This window comes from Oxyura jamaicensis, chromosome Z, assembly GCF_011077185.1.
Source record: "Oxyura jamaicensis isolate SHBP4307 breed ruddy duck chromosome Z, BPBGC_Ojam_1.0, whole genome shotgun sequence".
Taxonomy (NCBI): Eukaryota; Metazoa; Chordata; class Aves; order Anseriformes; family Anatidae; genus Oxyura; species Oxyura jamaicensis.
The window spans coordinates 12,213,828-12,240,057 of NC_048926.1; the positions used below are offsets into that span (position 1 = coordinate 12,213,828).

Genomic DNA, 26,230 nt, shown 5'->3' on the forward strand with positions numbered 1-26,230 from the left:
TTCTGTATATATATATTTTTAAAACAGAATATAGACTGTCTACTGGAAATTTTGATAAAAGTAGTAATTTTCTCCCATAAATTGTGCTCATTGTTTTTTTACTTCCTAGAAAGGTTACCTACAGTGACTATTAAATAGTTTTATGTCAAGCCTTATCTTTGTTCTACACAGATTCTGGACAGAACTGCCTAATTTTTATTAGGATACAAATACACACTCGTTAAACACATCAAATCATACTAAGTGGGCGATAGTAAAAAAAAAAAATCAAAAAAAATCTACCTTACTCTTAGTTTGACTGTCTTTGACTTGCACTAGCTGAGAATTATTTTATGCTTCTAATGCATCCCATACAGTTTTCAAGAAAAACAACAACAAAAATACCCACAAAACTCCTTATGAAAAGAGAATCCATGTTAACAGAAATAACTATGTGAAATAGCATTGCTTCTTTAGACAACTAAGCAAAGAAAATAATGACTAGTTGTATATCTTTCTACACCATGATATGCTGGGTTTGATCTCTATGTGCATATGCTATTAATTTTCCATTCAGTCTTTGTAACCCAGCCTAGTTTCCACCTTCTTTGTGACACATGGTTTAGCCAGACTGGTCTTTTACTTGATCTTCTCTTGCTTTTTCTAAAGAGTAATTTGTGTTGGTGCCTTTCATGTTGTTCCTTTAAGAAACTGCCAAATTTATTTATCTGCAGTTATGATGGAATGCTTCTGTTTAAATGTGAAAACAAAGTAATAGCCTGTCTGGTCCTTCAGCTCTTTGAAAGGAGGAAAAATTGGTGGGAGCTCTCATTCAAATACTGTTAATACTTGGCTATAATACTACCTTGCCATACTTAACAGTATGTTGAATGGGGTCTGAGATGATCTGCTTGTTATCAGTGCACACTGATACACATTAGTGGCATATTGTTGGCATTACCCATACCTTTGACACACTCCCGATTGTAGGGTTCTGTTTTGTTAAGCAATCCTAGTACCATTTTATCTTTTATACATGCTTTTTTCCTTGCATAATCCTAGCGTATTTAATAGCAAACCTTGCAAACTTTGTTGTTCCACTGTTCACCTTCTTGCTTAGATCAGTATGAAATAGTTTACAACTTCTGCACTGCCAGCCATCAGTGAAAAAACAAACAAACATGTCCTTGGTAAAATTTTGAGTGAAATAGTCTGAACACTGAGTACACAAAGAGATAAAAGGCTAAAGAGTACTGAAATTAAAACAAATACTAGACAATATGGCACAAAATAAAGACAGAAGATATCTGTGCTCTTTTGTACATATTCTAAGATAACCAAAAATGTTCAAAATATTGCATATTTTATACATTGCATTTGTGTGGACAATACCACCTTTTGCTGTATTTAATGCTGGTTTCCTTAATTTTCTGCTTCAAGTGAAGACATTTCACATAGTTTATAGGAAATTTTACTCCGTAATTTTACTGTAGGAGAAAAGGCTCATGTATGAATGTCCATATATCTAGGATGGATACTGGAAAGACCAGAGGGCTCTGAGAGGAGAGGCCAGAGTCTGGCTAATGGTAAGGTCCTAAGTCTGGACCAGGTACTGGAGAGACCTGTTTGCAGGTGTGTGTCAGTGTGCAAAGTAATTGGGAGACGGGTATCCAGTAGCAGCTATTGGGAAGACAAGCTGTCTAATGCCCGTTACTGGAGGAATCTGTAACATATTTGTGCATGCATGTGAGGAGAGCTGAATATCCAACTACTGGAGCAAGGCTGTGAGCCTCAGGGGCTCATATGCCCAGCTGCCAGCATGTGGGGAGACCTGTGAATCCAGGTGCCAACTACTGAATAGATTGACTTTCTAAGACCAGTTACAGGAGGAATGCACATCAGAGAATCATCAAATATCCTGGGTTGGAAGGGACCCACAAGGATCACAGAGTCCATATCCTGGCTCCACACAGAATTAGGCCATATGACTGAGAGTTGTCCAGGTGCTTCATGAACTCTGGCAGGCTTGGTACTGTCATATCACATTGCCCTGGGGAGTCTGTCCCAGTGCCCAACCACCCTCTGGGTGCAGAACCTTTCCCTAACACCCAGCCTGACCCTCCCCTGTCCCAGCTCCATGTCGGTCCCTCGGGTCCTGTCGCTGTCCCCAGAGCAGCAGAGCTGCCCCTTCGCTCTCCTCATGAGGACTGCCATGAGGCCTCCCCTCAGTCTGCTCTGCTCTGGGCTGAGCACACCAAGGGTCTTCAGCCACTCCTCATATGTCTTGCCCTCTAGACCTTTCACCATTTTTGTAGCCGTCCTTTGGACACTAATAGTTTTATGTCCTTCTTATATTGCAGTGCCCCAAACTGAATACAGTACATGAGGTGATGCTGCAACAACACAGAGCAGAGTGGGTCAATCCTTTCCCTCTGCTGTGCCCTGCTATGCCACTGCTCTACCACTGCTGTGCCCAATGCACTCGAGGGTACGTTGGCCCTTTTTGTCTGCCAGTGCACGCTGATGACTCAAATTCAAATTGCTGTTTACCAAAACTCCCAGACCCCTTTCTGTGGGGCTGCTCTCCAGCCTCTTGTCTCCTGGTCTGTACATATAGCCAAGGTTGCTCTTGTTGAACTTCCTGCAGTTAGTGATTGCCCAGATCTCTATTTTGTCAATATCTCTCTGTGGGGCTTCTCTTCTCTAGTGGGACTCAATGGCTCTTCCCAATTTAGTGTCATCCTCAAACTTAGTATGCATTTGAGTCCTGCATCCAAATCATTTATGAAAACATTAATGAGAACTAGCCCTAAAATGGAGCCCTGGGGAACCCCACTGGTGACTGCCTGCCAGCCCCATGTAACCCCATTTACTAGAACCCTTTGAACTTGACTCATTAGCCAATTGTTTATCCATCATACTATGTATTTGTCTAGCTGTATGTTGGACATTTTGTCCAGAAGGATATTGTGAGAAACAGTATTGAAAGCTTTGCTTAAATCCAGAAAGATTAGATTGACTGGCTTCCCTTGGTCAACTAGGTGGGTGACCTTGTCATAAAAGGAAATTAAGTTCATTAAAACAGGACTTTGCCCTCATGAACCCATGTCAGTTGTGACCAGTGACTGCATTGTCTTTTGAATGTTTTTAATGACTCCCAGAGTAACCTTTCACCAGGCACTGAAATGAGACTGATAGGCCTATAATTACAAGGGTCTTCCTTCTTGTCCTTCTTGAAAAGTGAGACAATGTTTGCCAGTTTCCAGTCAACTGGGATCTCTCCAGATTCCTAAGACCGCTGAAAAATAATTGAGAGAGGCCTTGTGATGACATCAACAAGCTCTCTGAGTACCCTGGGATGAATCCCATTGGGCCCCATAGAACTGTATGCATCCAGCTCAAACAGCAAATCCTGCACAAGTCTGTAGATGGCTGTGAGTTTATCATTCCTGCAGTCACAGTTCTCCAGCTGAGGGCTCTGGGATGCCAGGACCCATCACCTGTGTTGAAGACAGAGGCAAAGAAGGCATTCAGACAGAAGAGGGAAGTTTACAGCATGTGGAAAAAGGGACAGGCCATGTGGGAGGAGTATAGAGACACTATTCAGGGATGTGACAAGAAAGGCCAAGGCCCATATGGAATTATATCTGGCAAGCAATGTCAAGGACAACAAGAAGGGCTTCTTCAAATTCATCAGTAGAAAAAGGAAGACGGGAAAATGTCAACCCACTGCTGAATTGGGAAGGTGCCATGGTGACGAAGGATACGGACAAGGCAGATTTGCTGAATGTCTTTTTTGCTAAGATCAGCCCTCAGGAATCTCAGGCTCTGGAAACAAGAGAGGAAGTCCAGAGAAAGAAGGGCTTTCCCTTGGTCAAAGAGGATCAGGTCAGAGGTCATCTAAACAAACTTGACATCCACAAATCCATGGGCCCTGATGGAATGCACCCATGGGTACTGAGGGGGTTGGCCGATGTTATTGCTAGGCCACTCTCCATCATCTTTGAAAGGTCCTGGAGAACAGGAGAGGTGCCTGAGGGAGGACTGGAAGAAAGCCAGTGTCTCTCCAGTCTTCAAACAGAGCAAGAAGGAGGACCCAGGCAACTACAGGCCAGTCACCCTCACCTCCATCCCTTGAAAGGTGTTGGTGCAGCTCATCCTGGAGGTCATCTCCAAACATGTGGAGGGTAAAAAGATGATCAGGAAAAGTCAGCATGGATTCACCAAGGGGAAATCATATGTAACCAATCTGATATCCTTCTATGATGAGATGACTAGCTGGGTAGATGAGAGGAGAGAGGTGGATGTGGTCTACCTCGACTTCAGCAAGGCTTTTGGCACTGTCTCCCATAACATCCTCATAGACAAGCTCAGGAAATGTGGCCTCGATGACTGGATGGTGAGGTGGACTGATAATTGGCTGGATGGCAGAGCTCAGAGGGTTGTGCTCAGTGGTGCAGTGTCTACTTCGAGGCCTGTAGCTAGCAGTGTCCCCCACGGGTCAGTACTGGGTCTGGTCTTCTTCAACCTATTTCTCAATGACCTGGACAATGGAATGATGGAACAGAGTGCACCCTCAGCAAGTTTGCTGACAACACAAAGCTTGGAGGAGTGACTGATACCCCAGAGGGCTGTGCTGCCATTCAGAGGGATCTCGACAGGCTGGAGGGTTGGGCCAAGAGGAACCTCATGAAGTTTACCAAGGGCAAGTGCAGGGTCCTGCACCTAGGGAGGAATAACCCCAAGCACCAGTACAGGCTGGGGGCTGACCTGCTGCAGAGCAGTTCTGCAGAGAGGGACCTGGTGGACAGCAGGCTGACCATGAGCCAGCGCTGTGCCCTTGTGGCAAAGAAGGCCAACAGTATCCTGGGGTGCATTTGGAAGACTGTTGCCAGCAGGTCAAGAGAGGTGATCCTCCCCCTCTGCTCAGTCTTGGTGAGACCATACCTGGAGTATCATGTCCAGTTCTGGGCTCCCCAGTGCAAGAGGGACATGGAGCACATGGATTGAATCCAGAGGAGGGCTATGAAGATGATGAGAGGACTGGAGCACCTGTTGTATGAGGACAGGCTGAGAGAGCTGGGCCTGTTTAGCCTGGAAAAGAGAAGACCTCATCAGTATGTAAAAATATCTGAGGCGAGGGTGATGAGAGGATGGACATGATCTCTTTTCAGTTGTGTCCAGTGACAGGATGAGAGGCAATGGGCACAAACTGAAGCACAGGAGGTTCCAGCTCAATATGAGGGGGAACTTCTTTACTGTGAGGGTGACAGAGCACTGGGACAGGTTGCCCAGAAAGGTTGTGGAGTCTCTTTCTCTGGATATACTCAAAACCTGCCTGGATGCCATCCTGTGCAACGTACTCTAGGTGATCCTACTCGGCAGGAGGGTTGGACTAGATGATCTTCAGAGGTCCATTCCAACTCTGCTGTTCTGTGATTTTTTGGTTCTGTGATGATTCTATGATGACACCACCACTTCAGGTAACCAAGAGATGCTGTTCATTTCTACCATCCTCCTTGGACAGCCAATAGCTGACGATGTTCCTCATATTCTTTAAAAAACTATTGATTTGTCATGCATGTTCCCACTTTCTTGGGCCAATTTCCTCATGCCCAGGCTCTTTGTCTCCTTCCCAGGTGATAAGTTGTTCCTCAGTTTCTTTTGTGTTCTCCTCAATGGTCTCTTCAGACCGTTTCTGGTGCTCAGGTGTCCAGCTGCAAGTCAAGGACGTCCCTGGCTCCCAGGTGTAATTCCCAGGCCAAAGGCCGAGCTCTCAGCCTGGACCCCAGCCTGGCAGACATTGCTCCTGTCAGTGTGGAGCCACCCTGCACAGTGTGCTCTAGGTGATCCTGCTCAGCAGGGGCGTTGGACTAGATGTCCCTTCCAACCTTGGCCATTCTGTGATTCTGTGATTAAATGTCTCTGCTTTGTCTACGTCCCTATTCGTGAGGTCACCATCCCCATCAAGTAACAGACCAATGTTTTCTCTGGTTCTCCTTTTGTTCTTAACATATTTTTAAAAAGCCCTTTTTACTGTCCCCCATGGTACTGACTAGCTTCAGCTCTAAGTGATTGTTTGCATGAATTTTCTCCCTACAATGGTGAACAGCATCTCTATAGTGCTCCCATGTCGCCTGACCTCAACTCCAGTGGCCATATGGTTCCTTCCTTTTTCTCCAGCTCAAGAAAACCCCTGCTCAGCCAAGTTGTCTTTCTGCCCTGCCTGCTGGACTTCCAACATTGTGGAATTGTCTGTTCCTGTCTCCAATTGCCACTTTACCCATGAGATCCTCTCTGTTTACAAGCAACAAATCTAGGAGGGTACCTTTTCTGGTCGGCTCCCTTAGTACCTTTACCAAGGTATCATCAAGGAGTTTTAGGAATCTCCTGGACTTCTTTTATCATCTGTGTGGTATTTCCAATTAACATCTTGCAAGTTGAAGTCATCCATAAGGACATGGGCAGCTAATCTTGAATAACTTGCTGGCATATAAAATATATATTTTTGACTAGTGGGCATCAATTCTGATCAGCCACAAGGAGGAACAGGATGATAACACAGGTGTTGCTTGTGTTTGCATGACTGCCATGTTTTCTGTCTGCACTGATCTATGTGCTTAGCCATATATATATATATTTATATACGTACTGTATCAGTTTATTTATATGTGTATGGGAACACAGACTCACTGCTGGCTGGATCTGGGGACATGGAACCACAGCAACCTCAGTGCTGTTGGGCTACCAGATTTAGCAACTCCTAACAGTACACAAGACTTCTTGAGAGCACAAAAGAATGGATAAAAAATGCATGAGAAATAGCACCTAGTGAAGAACATCCTATTAAGCATATATTGACCCTTAAACAGGTGAAAGAACCTGTACTGTACAGTACCCCTATTATTGCTGTGGCATGACTCTCTTTCTACTGACACAAGAAAGCAATTAGATCCCCCCCTGACCCCCCCACCTTTGCTCCAAGCTGAACAAACCCTGATCCTCAGTCTCTCCCTTTATATCACATGCTCCAGCTCCTATCTTGGAGGCATGCCACCAGACTTATTCTAGTTTCTCAGTGTCTTTTCTGAGAAAAGATTCAGTGCTCCAGATGTGATCTCAGAAGTGCTGAAAAGAGAATAATCACTTCCCTCAGTCTAGTGACTTTGCTGTTTTTAATGCAGACCTCTTTTCCATTAGCTTTCTCTGTTGCAAGTGCACACTATTCCATTAGCTGTCTCTGTTGGAAGTGCACGCCACTGACTCATGTTCAATTCATGGTCCACCAGGATCCCCAAGTCCTTTTGTGCAAAGCTGCCTTCCAACAAGAGAGCTACAGTCTGTACTGTGGCAAGATTATTCGGTTCCAGCTGCAGAACTTTGCATTTGCATTTGGTGGACTTCATGTTTCAAAGATACAGATCTAGTCAATCTATACAAGCATGTTATTTTCTTATCTACTATCAGTATAATGTAGCACAGTTCTGTTTTTCTAGGCATAGTTTCATGCCAACTAAAACATGCTTGATCTACGCTATATATTTACATTGTGTTTACAGGCTGTAGCTCTGAAATGGTGAAAAATGGCCAGCCTCTTCAATCCTGTTTGGAGTGTTTTATCTCAAATTTCTCAACAAAAATTATATTTCTGTAATAAAAACATACTTTATATTCAGTAAGTATAGACCGTCTTTTCCCCCACCCCTAATATGCATATTACTCTTAGCAGAGATGCAAAGTTTATCTGAGTTAGACAGATGACCATTTCTTGCCTGGTCTTTTAACGAAGTGATGACTACTTACAATAATACTCTAATGCTTAAGGTGAGCATATTATTATATTATTTCTATACTTTTCATATATAAAAAATCATACTCATCCATAGGAAGGACAATTGAACAAAAATGCTATTGAAGCAGTTAAGAAGCAGAGTGCCTTTCTTTATGAAGAGAGAGAAATATTAGTAGCCAATTCTACAAAGTGGCCCATAGCTTCAATTTCAGTCCCCTTATTATGGAGTGGCTCAAACATATTAAGGTTTGCATTGTCCTTAGGATAAAAAATTAATTTATTCCTTCTGAGAATAACAGTAACAGATGTTTGATAACTAGTATATGGAAATATATAGACAGAAATTTGTAATCGCTTGGGAGGGAAGGAAATGTGACCCTGACCCCACAGATACACATGCATTTTCATATTGACAGTACTTATTTAAATGCCTTTAATCATAGATGTGCCTGTTTCCTCCCCTTTGATGCCTCTTTAGTTACACCTGTTTGTTTTGCAGGATCTGCTGTGAACTTGATCTGACCGACCTGAAAACAACTGTCCACCACCACAAATTTGATCAGATCTTCCACAAAGTAAGAGTCTGTCAATTGCTTGATTCAGTTCACAGTCTAGCTTCACAGTCAATTGTGTCAGAACAGAAGAGAGCCAGTGCACTATGAATTGAAATGACCAGGGAAACTGGGAGGCTTTTCATTATCTATGAAGGAATGAAAAACTAAAGAAAGTGTCATTTAATGTAAGGAGATGAAGACTGCATAAAACATTACGTATCTTCAAATACTGAAAAAGTTGATGGAAATGCAAAGACCTTACATCACTGCTGCTGCTCAGTGTAGAACTTCATCCTAAGAATCATTGCAAAATAGGGTCAGAAATAGCCTTAAAACAGCATCTGTTTTATCTCCAAAGCACATTCTCATTTTTGATAGTGTTTCAACCTGCTGTTAATGATCTAGTGAAGGATTTCCACAATCTGCCAAGAAATATAGAAATATTAAAAAATAATTCTGCACTCTCCATAAACTATCATAAACTGTCAGATGAAAGATGTCTTTCCAATCTCTATCCTAAATCACCCGTTCTGTAATTTGGAAATATTGCTGTTTGCTCCGTGCACCACAGACAGAGAACAGATTGCCCTGTTCCTTTTTGCAGTAGCTTTTAAGTATTTGAAAATTGTTGTAATCTCCCTCTACTTCTCCCTCACCCCCCATCTGATTTTCTAAAGATCAAATATTTCAAGTTTTCCATTGTCATAGGTATCTCTGGATTTCTGAGAGAACTTGTTGCTTTCTCTCAGACTCTCTGAAATTATTCTACCTCTTCTTGAAGCAAAATGCCCCCCAAATGAATGAAATACTTCAATTCAGTCATTACCATTACTGAGGAACAGAAGGGAAAACACACATCTCGCAAATAGTACACCTTTTTATATCCAACATTAAGACTTGCCCTTCTAACATCAGAATGATAGTTTTTCTTATCAAACCAGGAAGTAGCCATATGTCTAACTCAGATAAAGGATGTTTATCTGCAAAGAGTAACTCAAACATATGGCAAAACAGAAAGTCTTCCTTTTGAAAACAAAGCATCGTTTCAATTTGGAAATAAATTTCATATTCAAATAATTGAAGTGAAACACTCCAAACAGTATTCATCGAGCTGAGTTCTCATTATGCTTGTGATGTACTATAGTCTCTGGATCCTGTTATTTTTACAGAATTAGTATTTAACTAGTTGTATGCCATCTTGGCACTCTGTGGTTATTTTTTCCTACCTACATTTATAATTTTCTTTACTTTCTTGTTGTATTGAATCATATCTTTTTCATAACATGATTTCAATTTTTAAAGGCTATTTTGGACTATCTGCCAATGCAGTTTGACCACACTAAACTTCTTTCACTTGTTCACTTATAAAGTAGACCTTTATAGATGTAAAGAAAAATCCTGAATAGTACTGGATACAGGACAGACATGTCTAGTACTCCACCACTGATAACTACTTTTGGTTGTGGTTTTCCAACTAGTTTTATTTTCACCCTACCATAAGTTCATCTTTATCATGTTTCATTATTAGTTTATGAGAATACCATATGATACAGCATTGGAAGTTTTATTAAAGTCACGATAGCTAGTATTTATGTATTTATATATTAATATTTATGTATTAATATTTATTATTAATGATTAACCAGCTATAACAATCTATTAATTTATATTAATGTATATCCATCTATATAGCCTGCTCCTATCTCAGAGAAATATATTAAACTGGTTTGACATCATTTGTCCCTGAAAAAGCTCATGTCCTTGATCCCTTCTTGATGTTTGTAGGTAAGTAGTTTTATTATATTGTTCTACTTCTCTCCTTCAACATTAAACAGATTCCATTAGCTTTCCCTTCTAGTATTAACTATATTCAGCAACTCATTGAGCTCAAAACTAATTAAAACTTTGGCCTTTCCACTTCTTAGAGAACTGTAATTCTTTCGGCATTCCTCTTACAACTACTGTAATAGGTACTTTGCGTTTTCCAAATTGTCTCATTAGTTACATCTCATTCCGTGTGTTGTGGTTGGGAAACCTTATAATCCTGCTTTATAAGAAAGCCAAGCACATACGCTGTTAGAAGAGTTGAGGAAGATTCATTCCTACTGAAAGGCTTTAAACAAGGACTAAACCAAGGAAGACAAATGTGCTGTAAAACAGTTCCCCAAGTGAAAGGATAGGCAAGATATGTAAGGAAAATAAAGGAAAATAAACATATTCTCTGGTAAAATGTGAAATGGACTCACTTGCAATATTTACTCTAGTAAAACAATAAGGTCATGGCACAAGCTCAAGCTCTAGTATGTGTCTGTCCATTCTATTTAACAGTTAGCATGTTCCTAGTACAGTTAGTTTTAGCTTCAAATTAGCACTCTTTCAGAGGGAACACAGGTGTGTTTGTTAAGTAACACGGACCTGTTACTGCTCCCTACAGGCTGTATGGGACAAGGCCACACTGTTTTGGAGGAAAGAGAATATAGTTATATGGGTATAGGATGTGTTGTGCCACATGTTCTTGGGGCAACAGTATTGTCCATGTCTCATTTTATATACCTTTTGTCTAATTAACCAGTGGTTTCTTTTATTTTGATGGCCCCAAGTGTTCTCCATTTGTCTGAGTTTGTCCCCACTTTTAAACTATTCCCTTCGACTCGTTTTTTGTCATTTGACCTTTCTTCTGTTTTCTTTGTGCTTAATCTAATATTCGAGGTCAAATGAGAACTTACGATTTATTTGGGCTGTTCCTTTCCACAACATTGTCCTGGTTTCTGCTGGGATAATTTTCTTCCTAGTAGCTGGCATGGGGCTGTGTTTTGGATTTAGGATGAGAATAACGGTGATAACACACCGATGTTTTAGTTGTTGCAGAGCTGTGCTCACATAGAGCCAAGGACGTTTCAGCTTCTGGTGTGGCCTTGCCAGCAAGGAGGCTGGGGTGCACCAGGAGCTGGGAGGGGACAGAGCCAGGACAGCTGGTCAGGGCTGGACAACGGGATACTGAAGGGATGCTGAACTATGAAATTAGGGAAGTACGCTCAGGTGGTGCCACTGCTCAGGGTTTGTCTGGGCACTAGGCTCAGGGTCAGCTCAGGGTGAGCAGTTGCATTGTGCATCACTTGATTTGTATATTCCTTTATCATTATTATTATCATTAGTTTTCCTTTATTTTCTGTCCTATTGAACTTTATCTCAACCCACACTTTTTTTGTTTGTTTGTTTTGTTTGTTTTTTTCCCCTTTTCTTTTTCTGATTCTCTCCCCCATCACACTGTGGGGAGGGAGGGGGGAAGTGAACAGCTGTGTGGTGCTCAAGCTGCCTGCCAGGTTAAACCACAACAACCATACATCTTCTGCACTGCATCTTAGTATAGTGTATTTAAGGTAATACACATTTTCCTCAATTCTTTTATTAGACTTACTTCCTATGAAATATTACAGATTGATTTTCAGAGCTTATGTCTGCCAATTGGGAATCTGGTGGATTTATTTCTCAGTATTCCTTTCATCAAAAGATATCTTAGTATTCAAAATCATTCACTATCACTAGTAGTGGTAGATCATTCTGCTAGTTGCTTACTGGAAGCCTTGGAATCTTAATCTTTTGAGGCTAGCCTGTTTAGTAGGCCCTTACCATGATAATTATCTATGTCTTTGTTCCCTTTAAAAACTACCCAGAATTATCAGCATGTTTATCTATCACTGTGTTACAGACTTCAGACCAAGTGTTCAAGCAGACACCACTGAGCCTCTTCTATATTGATTCACGTAGTCAGCACAGAAAGTAAAGTCAGCCTGTTATGATTTGATAAAGCAGACAATAAGTAGGATAATTAATGTATATAATAACATATATATACATAATAAAATGATATAAATATAATTTATATATATAAAACAGTGTAGCTTCTTTGCAAGGGACAAAGATGGGAAAAACAGATGCTGTTTGCTTGGACATTAGAAGCAATGCAAATATCTGCTATATGTATTTGGAGGAAATGATCTGAAGCATGAGTTGGAAGAGCATTTTTAGGAAACATGAATTTTATACATGAACAACATTGAAACAGGAGCACTTAAGTTTGGAATGTGCCAACAGATATAAACATGCTTTCTGAAGAGACGGAAAGGAAGGCAGCCTCAACATGCAAGAACGAATTAAAGCTTCTAGTAGCTTATAACAGAACATTATAATGCCCTGAAGCTCAGGGTAACAGAAAGCTATGAGACAGAGGTTGTATCTCCAGATTAAAGTAAAAATAAATTCAAGTTAAAATGCAGTGGTATGGGTACTAAAGAGAAGTTGTCTAAATACGAAAGACACAGGAAGGTAAGGATCAGAGACAACTCAAGAAATCTCCATTATGGTAGAAACATCAGGTCTAGCTGAGTAATGCAGCAAAATACAGGACGTGTAAAATATTTTCAGTATAAAAGAAACATAAAAACACGTATATGTATTAGTATGCAGTTAGAGGAGAATCATGAAAAGGAAGGGACTTTGATCCGTACCATCAGTTAACCTCTCAATTAACTATACGTTGCCTGCTTATAGCATAATCTCTTCAGCACAGAGATCTCTGTCTCTACATGTCTAAAAATTTCATAAACTACATCAGTCAATTACTCCTTCACGTGATTAAAGTGATTGTCAGTGCCATGATGGAATCCTGCAGCACCTGAACTGGAAAAATTACTGTTCTTAAAGTTGCAGTTATTTTCCGTTACAGATCTGCCAAAATGACTGGCCTAGAATTGAATTATTTTACAGTATTTTCGTATTCCATGCAAGTTGACAGGTATCTATCCTTTGCTACAGGTATTAATTATAGCATTGCTTAATATTCACTTTGTTTAAATGTACAAATCTTCCAAAACAATAACTGCCAAAACTCGGAGGTCTTATTTCTCTGTCAAGACTCTGCAGAGATTGCAATACTCATCTACTGAGATGATGACAAAACCAAAACATTTTACAATATATTTACGAACGTTAGAAAGTATCATAGGTAAAATCATTCCCACACATTAAAATGTAAAATAGTACCCCCCAAAATTTAGGGGTTGTATTTTTTTTTTTCTAGATGTGCCAGTAAAAGTTATCAGTGTGATTCACGTTGAAGACAGCAGACTGATTATATGATTTTTTTTTTTTCTCTCAGAACCTGAAGTTATTGCAGAATTTGATAGAGGTGGCAACAGTATTCAGAAAGTGCCTATTAGTGTGATTTAAAACACATTACACATTACTCAGACATTAACAAGGTAAAATTGAATTTTACAGGCTGAAACTGCTACATATTAGTTAAAATGGATACATCCATCTTTGTAAATCAAACTGCCTACCAGCATTCCTGGCTATTGGATCCTGGTAACCCATACTGATAAACTGCTGGAGTGGTCCCTGGCACAGATTTGGTCCAAGTCAACCACAACTAACCCAAACAACTGCTCGGTACAGATCTGGAGCTGCACAAGCACCAATCCCAGTAGGTGGTCTGCATGCAATCACAGTGTTTTGGAGGGCAGGACAATTTAGAAGTACGGACATGGAGTATTTAGTATTAGTTGGCTCCCATGCCAATATTCCTGGCACATGTAATTTGCTAAGACCATGCAACCATAATGACTGATAGAAAAGCATGCCAAAACTCTTTAATATGCATAGGCATCCTACTGATATTGTAAGTATGTTTAAGAAAGAATAAGCAAGCAGTTTATTTTGTAAGTTATGCATTATTACTAGTAAGCTGTAAGAGGGGTATTTTATGCAACATCAAAGTGTTACATGCTAATAAAGTATGATAACCTACAAGAAATGATACTTTCTATTTTACAAGTTTCAGCAATGTAATGTTCCCAGCTGATGAAACAGTTATTTGGTAAGACTGAGCTAAGTGATTAGAGGGCAGCAGAGACAAGTGTGTGAGTTTTAGAGGTGTCGGCAGTTGCTTTTTCCCTCCACCCCTATAGGCTCAAGCAAAGTCTCTGATTCTAAAGCTGCAGAGGTGGGGTGAAGAGGAAGCGACAGTTATTTGAGCCTAATGTTCATTACTGCTTTTGCCCCATTTTCTGCATGCTAAAGAAATGGGATTAAGAGAATACCCTCAGAGTAGATAGTACTCTAATAAGATTGAACTAATAATCTGATTACAGAATGAGTTGTGCACAAGAGGCACAGAGTGAATACAGTATGCATGCAAACATGTACATACATGCATACCATAAGAAAAGCTTCACATCCAAATCCTTTTGATATCATTTACAATTTAAGGAACACTGACAGACTAATCTATTACTATCAAATCCATATAAACGTATACTTTAGTGTGCAAAATGTTAAACGGAGGTGAGCTATTCTTAGCTTCCTTCTAAATCATTCTAACCACTAAAACAATTTCCCAGGAAAGACTTGATAATACTTATACATATTATCTGCATTTATTTAATGAAAATCTGATGAATTTGTCTCAGAAGAAAAGCATGCCTTCCCAAATAGCCTACTTATTAACAACGTATCCTATTAGGCTACTAAATAAGATACCAGGAAAGGCTGTGGCAAATGCTAAATGTATAGTACATGTAAAGGTGTCAGTCAGCACATTAACAGCTACAGTGCTGAGATAATTGGTATCTGGACTTTATCTGCATCATCTCTAAGAGATGAGTTTTACCATATGTTGTATGATATTTATGAACTTTATGATTTATTAAGGAATTCAGAAGTTCTTTTGCTCCAGTTTAATTTTTAAGGTAAAATTGCAGGCAGTCTCGAATGACACTTGGAAATGATGATACAACATAAGAAGACAACAAAAGTCAAGGAATTGAAAGAAATTTCATTGCCTTCTGACATTAGCAGAACTGGTGACTTTTATAGAATCCCAGCCCCACGTATTAGCTGATGTGCGCTAGACAATGTGCCATTTAACATGTATTAACTAATTAAGATGAACACCAGGGAGCTTTGGCTTCACTAAGATTACTTAAAAGGTTAAAGATACATACTCCTTTAGATGTCTGTCTCAGCAGAGCAAAAACTTTCCAAAAAGCCATCTTCGTATGGATAAAAAAATCAATTCAGGCTCTCACAAAATATAAATATTTGGCTGAGAGTAATGTACAGTTTTAGTAATTTCTTATTTCAGCCAGAAAACATGGAGATATAAAAGTACCTTTAAAATTACTAAAGCAGATTATGATCCAGATTGTGTATTAGAAATCCAAACTGTTTTACCATGCTGAAATAGAAACGCAGCGAGAAAGATCTTGAGAGACGTACAACCCAAATTCCAAATAAAGAAATAAAAATTGAAGTTTTGATTTTGGTTATTCATTGCACCTTCCTCATTCGTAGTCTTTAATTTTATATTTTTATTTGTTTTTTCAACTGTCCATAAACTTAAAGTATCTTAATACAGACAGCATCAGAACAATCATGCACAATATATGTACAGGACTGTGGAAATAAAAAGAATAATAAATATAATAAATTAGTTTTATGTAAATATGGGAATTGGAAGGAAGTTAGGTTACAGTTTCTACCTTAGCGAGCAACTGTCACTAAGGGACAACTAATTATAGATAAATTAGTCCAAAGCAAAAGCTGATTTTGCCATCTGGTCTGGTGTAGGCCAAGTAGCTGACAGTTAGTTCAGTAACCTAGACTTAACCCAAAAGGTAGCAAGACAATGAGAAGAGTAACTGCCACAGCAATCTATGACTTCTTAAATAAGACAGAAGAAGAAAAAAATAGCCTAATAGGTGAGAGAAGTAAAACAATTGATGAATTAAGTGAAAACACCAAGAAACAAGTAGTTGGGAGAATTAACAGTGACCAGAACAACTTGTGAATACTCAGAACAAAGAAAAGCTGGGCCTACTTCTGAATTGCCTCTTTGCCAAGGTCTCAAGACACCCAGACATTTAGAGAAAACATGTAAGATCTCATTAACAGGGTTTATATCTCTATAGTTTTGCATAGTCATATATGCAGCCAGTAAATCTTGTCCATTATATTATGGACTGCCCTTACAGTGTTCAACTACCGAACACCCAGAACAACAGTGTGGACAAAGGATTTTACATCCATGGGTGGGTTCAAAGGTTGAATGAACCAACTTTTTAGGTTGAAGAACTGCAACCTTCCAGCTCTCACTAACCTAAAAAACCCTATTTAATTGGGCTTATAAAGCCATTCTGTATGTCTAACATCCTACCTCCTTCAAAAATAACTCACTTTGTCTAGGATGGAATGATCAAGAAACAGAACGCCAATTAACATGAGTTCTTCAGAACTTTCAGTACATAACAGTTTTCATTTACATTTGATTCCAAGGATTAGAAGAAATTTCTTTTTGAAAAGAAACTTGAGTTAGGATCTTGACACTTAAAAAAAACTAAACAGCTTCAATCATCCAACCTTTCCCAGACATTAATAAGCCATTAGCAGTTATTGATAATATCTCAAGAGTGTTTACATGCAATCATCTTCTCATCAGCATACACAGCAGTTTAGATTTTAATTCCAATCAATCATGAAATGATTTAATTAAAATTAAAAGTTGAACTCTACAGTTTTACTTAAACTCAGGGTCCTTTCCTATCTTTCAGTTTTCCACTTAATGAGCTCACCTCTCTGAGCAGAACTTTGCTTATGAAAATATGTACACCTTGTATGTGCCAGACAGCATACTACAGACTCTTCAGTGTTGCTTCCTTTCCACTCCTGCTTCCATTTGCCCTCCCTGACAACTTCCATTATATGAGTCCACCAGACCATTTCACTCACTGCAAGTGGGTCCAGATCACAGCAATTCCCATACAGCATAGCTGCTATGCATGAGAGGCATTCAGCAGCTCTAACAGGGTAAGCTTTTATGGCACTTCCATTTTCCTTGCATGCCAGAAAGAAGAGGCAGGCACATTAATGTTTTCTGTAAAGCCTGTTTTGCAGAGAATGTGCTTTTGCAGATGAAAGCTTGTGGCACAGCCCCCTGGGCAATTATATATCAATTTCATTTTAAGTCTTGTCATATTTTTTTCTATTTCAGATTTCCAGTGCAGACAAGTAAGGTGCAGCTTGGTCACATTTTCTAAAATGTCTGTCAAAGCAGGAACTTTTGCTGAGCTCTTTTCAAGTTCTGAGCAGGCAGGCTCAAGTGACTTGTACACCTACTAAGAGCATAATATACAGTGTGTATATATATGTATATATATACACAATATACATATACAGTATATCCTAGTAATCAACAAGACCATGAGTATGCAAGCGACCATCAAAACTATAGGTTTAGGACCTAAAAAGCAGACCCTGGGCTGAAAAATCTCAGGGAGAGAAGAATTTGGGATAATGTGACCTATAGGCTGCAAAGACTTTATAGCTCTGAGCCACAATTAAGAGAGTTTGTTGTTGTTGGGATCAACCCCTGACATTGTTGCCTCATCCCTGACACTTTTCTGTCACCATCCAGGGATCTCTAACTGGGACTGATTCAGAATTGGGAACTTACACACTAAATTGTCTACCCCTAACCTCCAGCACTCCCAGTAGGTCTGTGGCCTTATCTTCCCCTTCATCCCCACACAGAATTTCCTGATGTTCCAATATTTGCTGCCATCAGTCCTCGTTTTAATTATTGGGAGGTAGCTCTGCAACAAAAGATGAGAGAAAGAGAGGAAAATCTCTTCTCTGCATTCATAACTACAGTCCTGCACAACAAAGACATGAAAGCAGAAAGGTTTCTCAGCAGGAATACATCTCACTACAGCAGACTTCAACCAACTCTTTAATACTCTTCATATATTTTGATTATGCAAAGAAATTAACACTGTATCCATGTATCTCTTTAAATGCTTCATCACAATATGTTGTTTAATTTCAAAAACAATACAAAGTGTACTTATTCTGAGGAAAAATAAATATTAATCAAGAGTTTAAATGAAGCAGAAAGCAACAACATACCTTGGAGTTTCTCTTCAGCCCTAGAAAGGGACTACTCTCCTTTCTTTCATGTTTCTCCTTATTTTTTGGTTCTGGTTAACCGATCTACCATGTTTCTCTCACAACTGAGTATAATAAAGATGTTTTTCGTGAATTAGGTAACACGCATATGGTGTCTGGATAGATAATATGTGGAATCAGTTTGAACCAGCTCCAACTCACTGGTATCACTGCAACCAAATTTCCTGTTTAAGTTACAGAGCAAGACCTCTGCTGAATTCAGAAATTACAGTGAAAAAGGCTACAGCAAAATTGACAAGACTATATATATATATATATGTATATATATTCTTTTCAATTCAAAGCCGTATCTATTCTAAAAATTTGTTACAGTAAAAAACATATTGCTTCTGCAAAGTCTTTATGACCCTCAGTTAGGCCCAGAAATAGTACCAGAAATGCAAGACATTGATGTCATCTCTGATACCTGAAAAAATATTGTAGGACCACATTACTCTCTATTTTGATAACAGAATGGTTGAGTTTGTATTAAAAATTACAAATGTACAGCTTAAAGCTAATTATGCACAGAAAACCTCGTTCAACCAAAAGGCTATGCACAGACCTTGCACTGAATGGAAATCCTACATTCTCCACCAAATGCAGAAAAAAAGTATTTCTTTGCAATAGGAGCAAACATTTCGAACTTACCGTTAACCTACCAAAGAAATTCAGAACAAACAATGACAAAAGGCAGCTGGGATAGGCTAGTACACAAAAGTATACATTCTCAAGTAAGGATTCCATAGAGGAATCCTCCAGTAGAGGACACTAGCGGAAGGTAAGTGGGAAAAAAAAAGAAATATAAAATATAAAAGGAATTTTCCATGTCAACTGGGCAGTCTGTGGGAAAGAACTGTTTTTATTTTTACATGGTTGTGATCAGAAATATTTATTTATTTGCTGACATTTACAGAGTTTAATATGCAAACATAAAAATCGTCCAAGTAATGGAAACAGTTTTACAATCATATCCTTTCAGAAATAAAATGCACTGTAAGTCATCATAATCACAGGAAAAATATTTCCATTGAGTTTAGTTATCTTTTACAGCTTTTGTAATTGTAGTGATCATCTTGGAGTCTGAAATCCCCTCCTTATCTATATAATATATAAAAAGCTGACTTCACTGAGTTAAGGTTTTCTACCTCAACTTCTTGAGAGGATCAAGTCGTTTCAAAGGAAATACCCAATAGTAAATTAAAATAATGTACTCAACAAAATACTGTAAGCCTATGTAATGATAACTAAACATTGTATGTCTCTATTCTTATTTTCTCTCTCCATTCTTTCCTTAATATTTTTATTTTTATATTTCAGTAGGAATTAGGAGAAATACTGGAGGAAGAGATTAAAAAGACCTTGTAACTGCAGCAACTTTGACACCGTAATTTTACCTTAGACGTAAATATTCCATATTTAGAATATCACCATATATTATGCCTTTCTTTTAATAGAAGAATATTATATTTTCCTTGAACCCTCTTAAAACTTACTAGAGGTAGTTATTTTTTTGTATGTAGTTCCAGATGTATTCATTCATACCTCATAAGCACAGTTAGACAGTTTAAACCAAAATTTACTAAGAGGTAATCAAAAGCAAATGCACAAATTAATTCTTAATTACAGTTAATTTAACTCTAAAGTCACATAATTGAAAACTACTGAAATAAATTTGTCATTGAAAAAGTTCAATATTAATATAAACATCATTACACCAGGTGCACCTTGTCATTGACCTTTATTCAAAAGACCTAATTAGAAGATCCATCCATTTAAATTACCTAAAAACAGAAGATGCAAATGTAGGCATTTAGAATCACACTTAAAATAACAATTCAGGTGAGCTAAGACACAGGTATACATCCTGGCAGCTGCAGCAAGTACAAATTACAACAAAATGAACTGCAATTACTCTATTTAGTGAAGAGCAGCTGTGTTAAATCTGGAGATGACAGTTCATTTTACATGTGGACCAAATGAACAGTCTGACAGTACTGAAAGGGTGAGATCTTGCTACCTCACTTTTTCTTTTTCCTCTCGTTTTTGACTCAGTTCCTTCCCTCGCACCCTCAATAACAGCTTCCCTACCCTGCCTCACTGTCTAGGAGATACTGCATCCATGTGATCTCAAGATTAAACATTTAATGAGTTAAACAGCTTTTGTTTTTCCCAAGTTACTTTCCTGACGTTTTAGTGAGTTGGCTCACGTGATCAAATAAATGCCAGCTGGTGCAAGGTCAGCAACAGGCTTATGTGACCAGAACTGGGGAAAGAAAAACAGGATAGGGGAGTTCCCACTCTGCACTGGAGAGCTGTTTAAGTGCCTACACCTACTTCATGTAACCATAGCTTGTATAGCGTGTTTCCAAGAGGAAGTACACTGTTCATTCATTTAACTTCTAGTCTATATCAAAATTTCAGGAACTATTAAAATCTGTGGAGAAAGAGGGAAGAAGGCAAAATAATTTCTGCTCAATAAGCATAAAACTCATGAATTTGAAGGTTTAGCAAACCCTATATATTTCTTCCTGTAGATGGAAGAAATAATCCAGGCAACTGGAGGTCAGCAAAATGCAATCAACTCTGTGAAGTTAAAAACAAGCTAGAAAGGTCACTGTAACTTACCCGTCTTGGAACAAGGAAGTAATGTTCCCTCTTTAATGAGTTAGACTGAGCTGAACTTTGAGTAGATTGTGTGCTCTCTAAGAGATAATGTTTTCAAAATGACAAATCAGGACTCACCTCGCTTTAACCAGATGCCTATAGCTGAGCTGTATAGGTGTCCCTATACTGTCAATAAAGGGAAATGGGCTGTTACAGAATGTGACTCATCTTGCCTATTTTAGATATATATTGAAGGGCAAGACAAATTTGTCTGAGAAGTGCCTATTTCTTCACTATGACCAGGGAGACTACACAGACTATTGTAAGGATCCACATTTAGAGAAACAGCAGCCACGGTAACAAGCAGGAAGGAGTTGAAAGACAAACAGAAAACAAAATAAAACAAAGAAATTACCACCACCAACAACAAACCAAAAATCACACACACATACACACAACCCACCAAATAAGAAAAATAAAATACAGAGAGATAGTAACTAAGCCTCATCATCACAGACAACTGTAAACTCACTCTAAGGGCCAATTTTCAGATACTGAAGATATCACTCGTGTCCAGGTATGTTACTTAGCCTTTTTTAATGAGATCCCGATCTGCCCCCCAACCAGCACAAGAATAATGGGAAAATTCTATTCATCTTGATGAACTCAGAACTTGGACCTAAAGTCTGAATGGGACATGGGGTTAGACTTTCTTTTAATAAAACAGAAACAGGAGACTGAGGATGGATGAGTACACAAGACCAATGAACTTTTCATGGCTTTTGTGAAAATCCTAAAAGAACACAAAAGACAGAAAGGGAAGTTCAAATGAAAACTGAAGAAATCACTGCTAGGCAATATTGCCTTATAAAACCATTTAACTATCCTTCAGTCTCCCTCTTACATCATATTTAATTGCTGATTATGCTCACTGGGATCTTAATATGATTATTATGGTCTCTAAGAAAACAAAAACATATGAGTATCTATAGAACATCTACCCTATGAGCTCAGTTGAAAGCAACCTTATTTTTAGTGTCAATTTTTATTAAAGTTTTTTGACAACTTTCATATTCTGTTGAATTTTACTTCTCTAATCAAACTCATAATCTGTTATATAGAATGCACATTTCTGGGGGTAAAAGAGCATTCCCCTTACCTATGATTTGAAAGCTGGGAAAAGATGAGATGAACTAAAATGGGTTTAGAAGGAGAAGGAGCTCAGCAAGTATGGATGGCAGATCCAGCCAGAAAGTTCATGTCTACTCATATTTACTAATTTTAACCAAATGAAACAAATTCTTAGAGCAGGCATACAATATACTGATGTATGCTTTTCCAATCTGTAAAAACAATCAACATTTTTCCACTCTAATAGTATCTAAGATTTTTACTGACAAAAGATAATTTTGTATTAACAATTAAGCTGTTTATGGTAAAATGGTATCCATGATATCTTTTATAAATTTAATATTACTCCAGCAATTAATTCATGTAATATTCTTAAAATCATCTCACTGATCTTTAGAATAATACTCACGGCTTGCAGTTTTAGCTTGCTATGTCAATCAGGCAAAGTTGGGTGGTACACATATCTATGAAAAGAAAAACAATTGTGGATGAAGAGAGTAGAGAGGAGAGAAACATTTACATTTTTAATTCCAAGGAGTGACTGGAATAATGTTCTTGTTTCCAAGAATTTCTGAGAATTATTTTGCTTTAGACAAGAACACTAATTTTCACTTCCTATTATGAAATCTGAATGTAAAAACTTAAAACAAAAACAAAAAAAATCAACATCAACAACAACAAAAAACACAACACAATTTGCTTACTAAACTTAGGCTACAATTTTCTGTGAAAGATAGACAAATTGAAGATGCTGGCAGACTTTTAATTTTGCTTCCTGAAGTGCTTTAGAAAAGAAATGATGGCTTTTTAATTATGATAATGACACACAGAGTTTTTGAATATATGTAATTACATAAATTCTGTTTTTCACATAAGCAAGGGCTACTGCATTGTAATTGGACACATTTATAACAAAAATTTGAGTCAATTTTTTAGACTTCACTTTCCTTCTGTTAAGATTTACTGCCTTGTACATGTGTTTTCTTTCATTATGAAACAGATTAAACAAAACCAAAAACCCTTCTCTTGTTGCTCTTACTTTCCACTCAAACAAAGAAACCAAAGCAAAATAATTTGCAAAAAGCTGTAATCAAGCCAAAGAGTGCTATATAAAAACAAAACTTTCTTCATGAATACAATGGAGATGGGGACTTTCATTCATCCAGCACTGGGCTTAAATCTAAATGGTCTTTCCCAGATGCTCTGAGTTTAAAATAGCAATTTAGTGACTCTGTGGTTATCATTATTTCAGATTTAAAGTATTGTTAAGTATGCTAAATAAGACTGAAGCTGAAAATTACTGTACCACTTCATACAAACAGTCTGAAACTCTCAGAACTATGATAAAATGCGGAAATCTGAGGATGATATGAGTAGGAAATTAATAAATATTTAGGAAAAAAATCCTGCATTTGCCTCCAAGTTTTTATGAAGACCTGTCATTATTTAATATTGGCAAAACTATTCTTTCAGAGTCTCTTCAGTTTCTTGACTGTGACTCAAGATACCAGGAAAAAATGTAGAAATATCTATAGCATAATTACATTTCTTAGTGCACCTACAATAATAAATTATTTTTTCCCTATTCTACATGATGAAAATTGCAACCTCCTCCTACAAAACATACATGATCCATAAACATTTCATACTTCACACCAATGTTGTTCTCCATTCCAACTTTGTAATTCAGATCTTCTTGCTTCCCTTCAATTTCTATGTTTAGTTTTCTTTTTAATCTTACAGCAGACAAATATGGAGTGATTTTTTCTCAGGCATACTCTTCAATTTAAGACATTAATATCATACAGCTTATACCACACTGGTAGATGTGAATTACAAGTAAAGCAGCTAAAAGTAAAAGAAAATATTTACCTGAATTGTTTTGTAGGTATGCAATAATCCAGTTTACTGGTTAGTTAACAATAAAGTCCTATTTGTACAGGATATAGAAAATCAAAAAATACTACCAAATGTATGAAAATACGCAAATAAAAAAAAAAAAAAAAGAAAAAAAGAAAATGGGAAAAACAAAATGACCAGTTTTAGATTAGGTTAATAACATACTACAAATTAAAACGTGGAGAAAAAAAGCGAAATGCTGTAGTTCACTGTACAAAACAGGAAAAACAATTGTTCACTCCAACACAGGAGTAGTGTTAAATGCTGAAATAGCTGAGTTAAATCAGATAAACCAGATTGTTGTATTAATAAGGAAAATAGGATCAGGACTGGGATTCTATACCTAAACAGGAAAGCACAGGATTTTTGAGACTGTAATACTGAGGGTGGAACTAGGATGATGACAGTGACTGTGACATACTCTGGGAGACCAGGAAATCTGAGAACCAGAAGCAAACAAGAATGTAAACATGTTAAATTCCACAAGGGTATATTGCTGAGGCAAAAATTTTAATGGATTATTTCAGTGAATCCAGTCAGGTAAGCCACAGGAGAAAAAAAAAACTCTTGAGATAGTCCTCCACCACATACAGGATGTGCTTAAAAATTACTAAGGAGATAAGCTGTAAACATGTTCATCACATTCTTCATTTTATGGGCACCATAGTCAAAATCAAAAATACCACTACCAAAAACAAAACAACCCAACCCAACCAAACCAAACCAAAAACAATCTAGGGCTGAATTTCAAACAAAGCAATTACATTTAAATGTGGGGGATTATTAAAATAAACCAGAAGAGAAATTCTAGATATTATCTGCTTGTAAGTGCCATGAAGACTTCAGGGGCACAACAAGACCTGTTCAGTAAACACAGGAGCTTTCTTATATAATATACTGGAAAATCTGAAAATACTGGAATATCCTGTTGCAAAAGTATGTGACAGTGGGAGGTTTGGAACAGAGTAGCAAAACAAACTGTAACAAATTGCCAAAACTAAAAGAAAAATACTAAATAGCTTTGAAGGAAGACACCTTCAAAGTAACTGAATTGTTAGTGTAGAAATGCAACCTCAATTCCAGTGTTTTCCAAAGCAACTCGTTAGTGTATGTGCTTGAGTTCCCCTTCTTTTGCCCTGAATATAAGCTAAGTAGTAGTTCTGTTTCCCACTCATTTGCAGTCTGACAACATTGCAAATGAATTCAGTTCACTGTGGGAAAAACTGCAGAATAGAACAGCCACAGCAACAAAAGAAAAGTGCACATCAATAGCAACAAAACAGACAATTTTATGAAAATAATGACTCCTGCAGTATCTTAGAAAAATAACAAATCATATAACAAAAGAAACATACAGAATGCAAGGCATTCTGAGATTTAGTTATCCCACTCCCTCACAGCTATTGCTTTTGCTATTGCTTCACAGTGAATAAACATTGTGCCTACATATTGGGTGAATATTAAAATCAATTTAATAGTATTGCATTTCCTTTTTGCATCCATATCAAGATTTAAATTGTAGCACTCAACACTGTATTGCCAGGAGAAAGCTCAGACAACTCCACAAGTAACTTATAGGTAATCCATAAAATGGAACACAGGGAACCAAACAGACATAAGGACAAACAAGTATGAAAGAAATAAAAATGCAGATGAGATACAGGCAGGAAATGAAATTAACTGTCACAAAGAAAATCATGTATATGGTTACTGGATGCTTGAGAAAAGATCAGAAAAATGCTGTGCCACCTTTTTTCACAAACTCCAGAACTGTGAAGTGGACACTATTCTAGGGCATAAAAATTGAAAAGTTGAAAATACAAATATTTTGTCATTGAGTAAAAGAATGGAATAAACATGACAAATGTATTTGTACAAAAGATATATAATTATTATTGAAAGAAGCCAACACAAAGTAACAATAATGAATACTAAATTTGTAACAAAAGATTTATTTATTAAATATCCCTGGTTTTCATACCTGAGAAAGCAGAATGTTTTTCATTTAAATATCTTTCTTAAATAGGCATGTTTTTGTAAGTCTGTTTTTAAGCCTAAAACAATTTAGCTGCACTGACTAAAAGTGATTTATGCTGACTCAGAACAGTTCAAAAGTCCAGAGCAATAAATTAAAAATATCCTCTAAATATCTAGTCAACCAGCTAATGTTTGAAGTTGCATAGCAATATGATGCTTAACTGGGTATAAGTAGTCTATTAACGTTGGAACTTAGGAAGAAAGGTAGTGTCTAAGTCCCAGAAAGTAA

General features: G+C 37.7%; 1 protein-coding gene and 1 long non-coding RNA gene across 2 annotated transcripts in view; both read right to left on the reverse strand.

Moving 5' to 3' along the window:
* The window catches only part of LOC118156567, a 754,908-nt gene extending 749,106 nt beyond the window's left edge, over positions 1-5,802 (reverse strand). Inside the window, exon 1 of the long non-coding RNA XR_004746318.1 lies at positions 5,767-5,802. This is a non-coding gene — a long non-coding RNA (uncharacterized LOC118156567). The remainder of the gene's footprint in view (positions 1-5,766) is intronic.
* PRLR (prolactin receptor) overlaps positions 1-26,230 on the reverse strand; it is a 158,910-nt gene that overhangs the window by 100,194 nt on the left and 32,486 nt on the right. Inside the window, exon 4 of the mRNA XM_035310706.1 lies at positions 22,475-22,529. The gene's annotated coding sequence lies outside the window, so the exon portion shown is untranslated. The remainder of the gene's footprint in view (positions 1-22,474; positions 22,530-26,230) is intronic.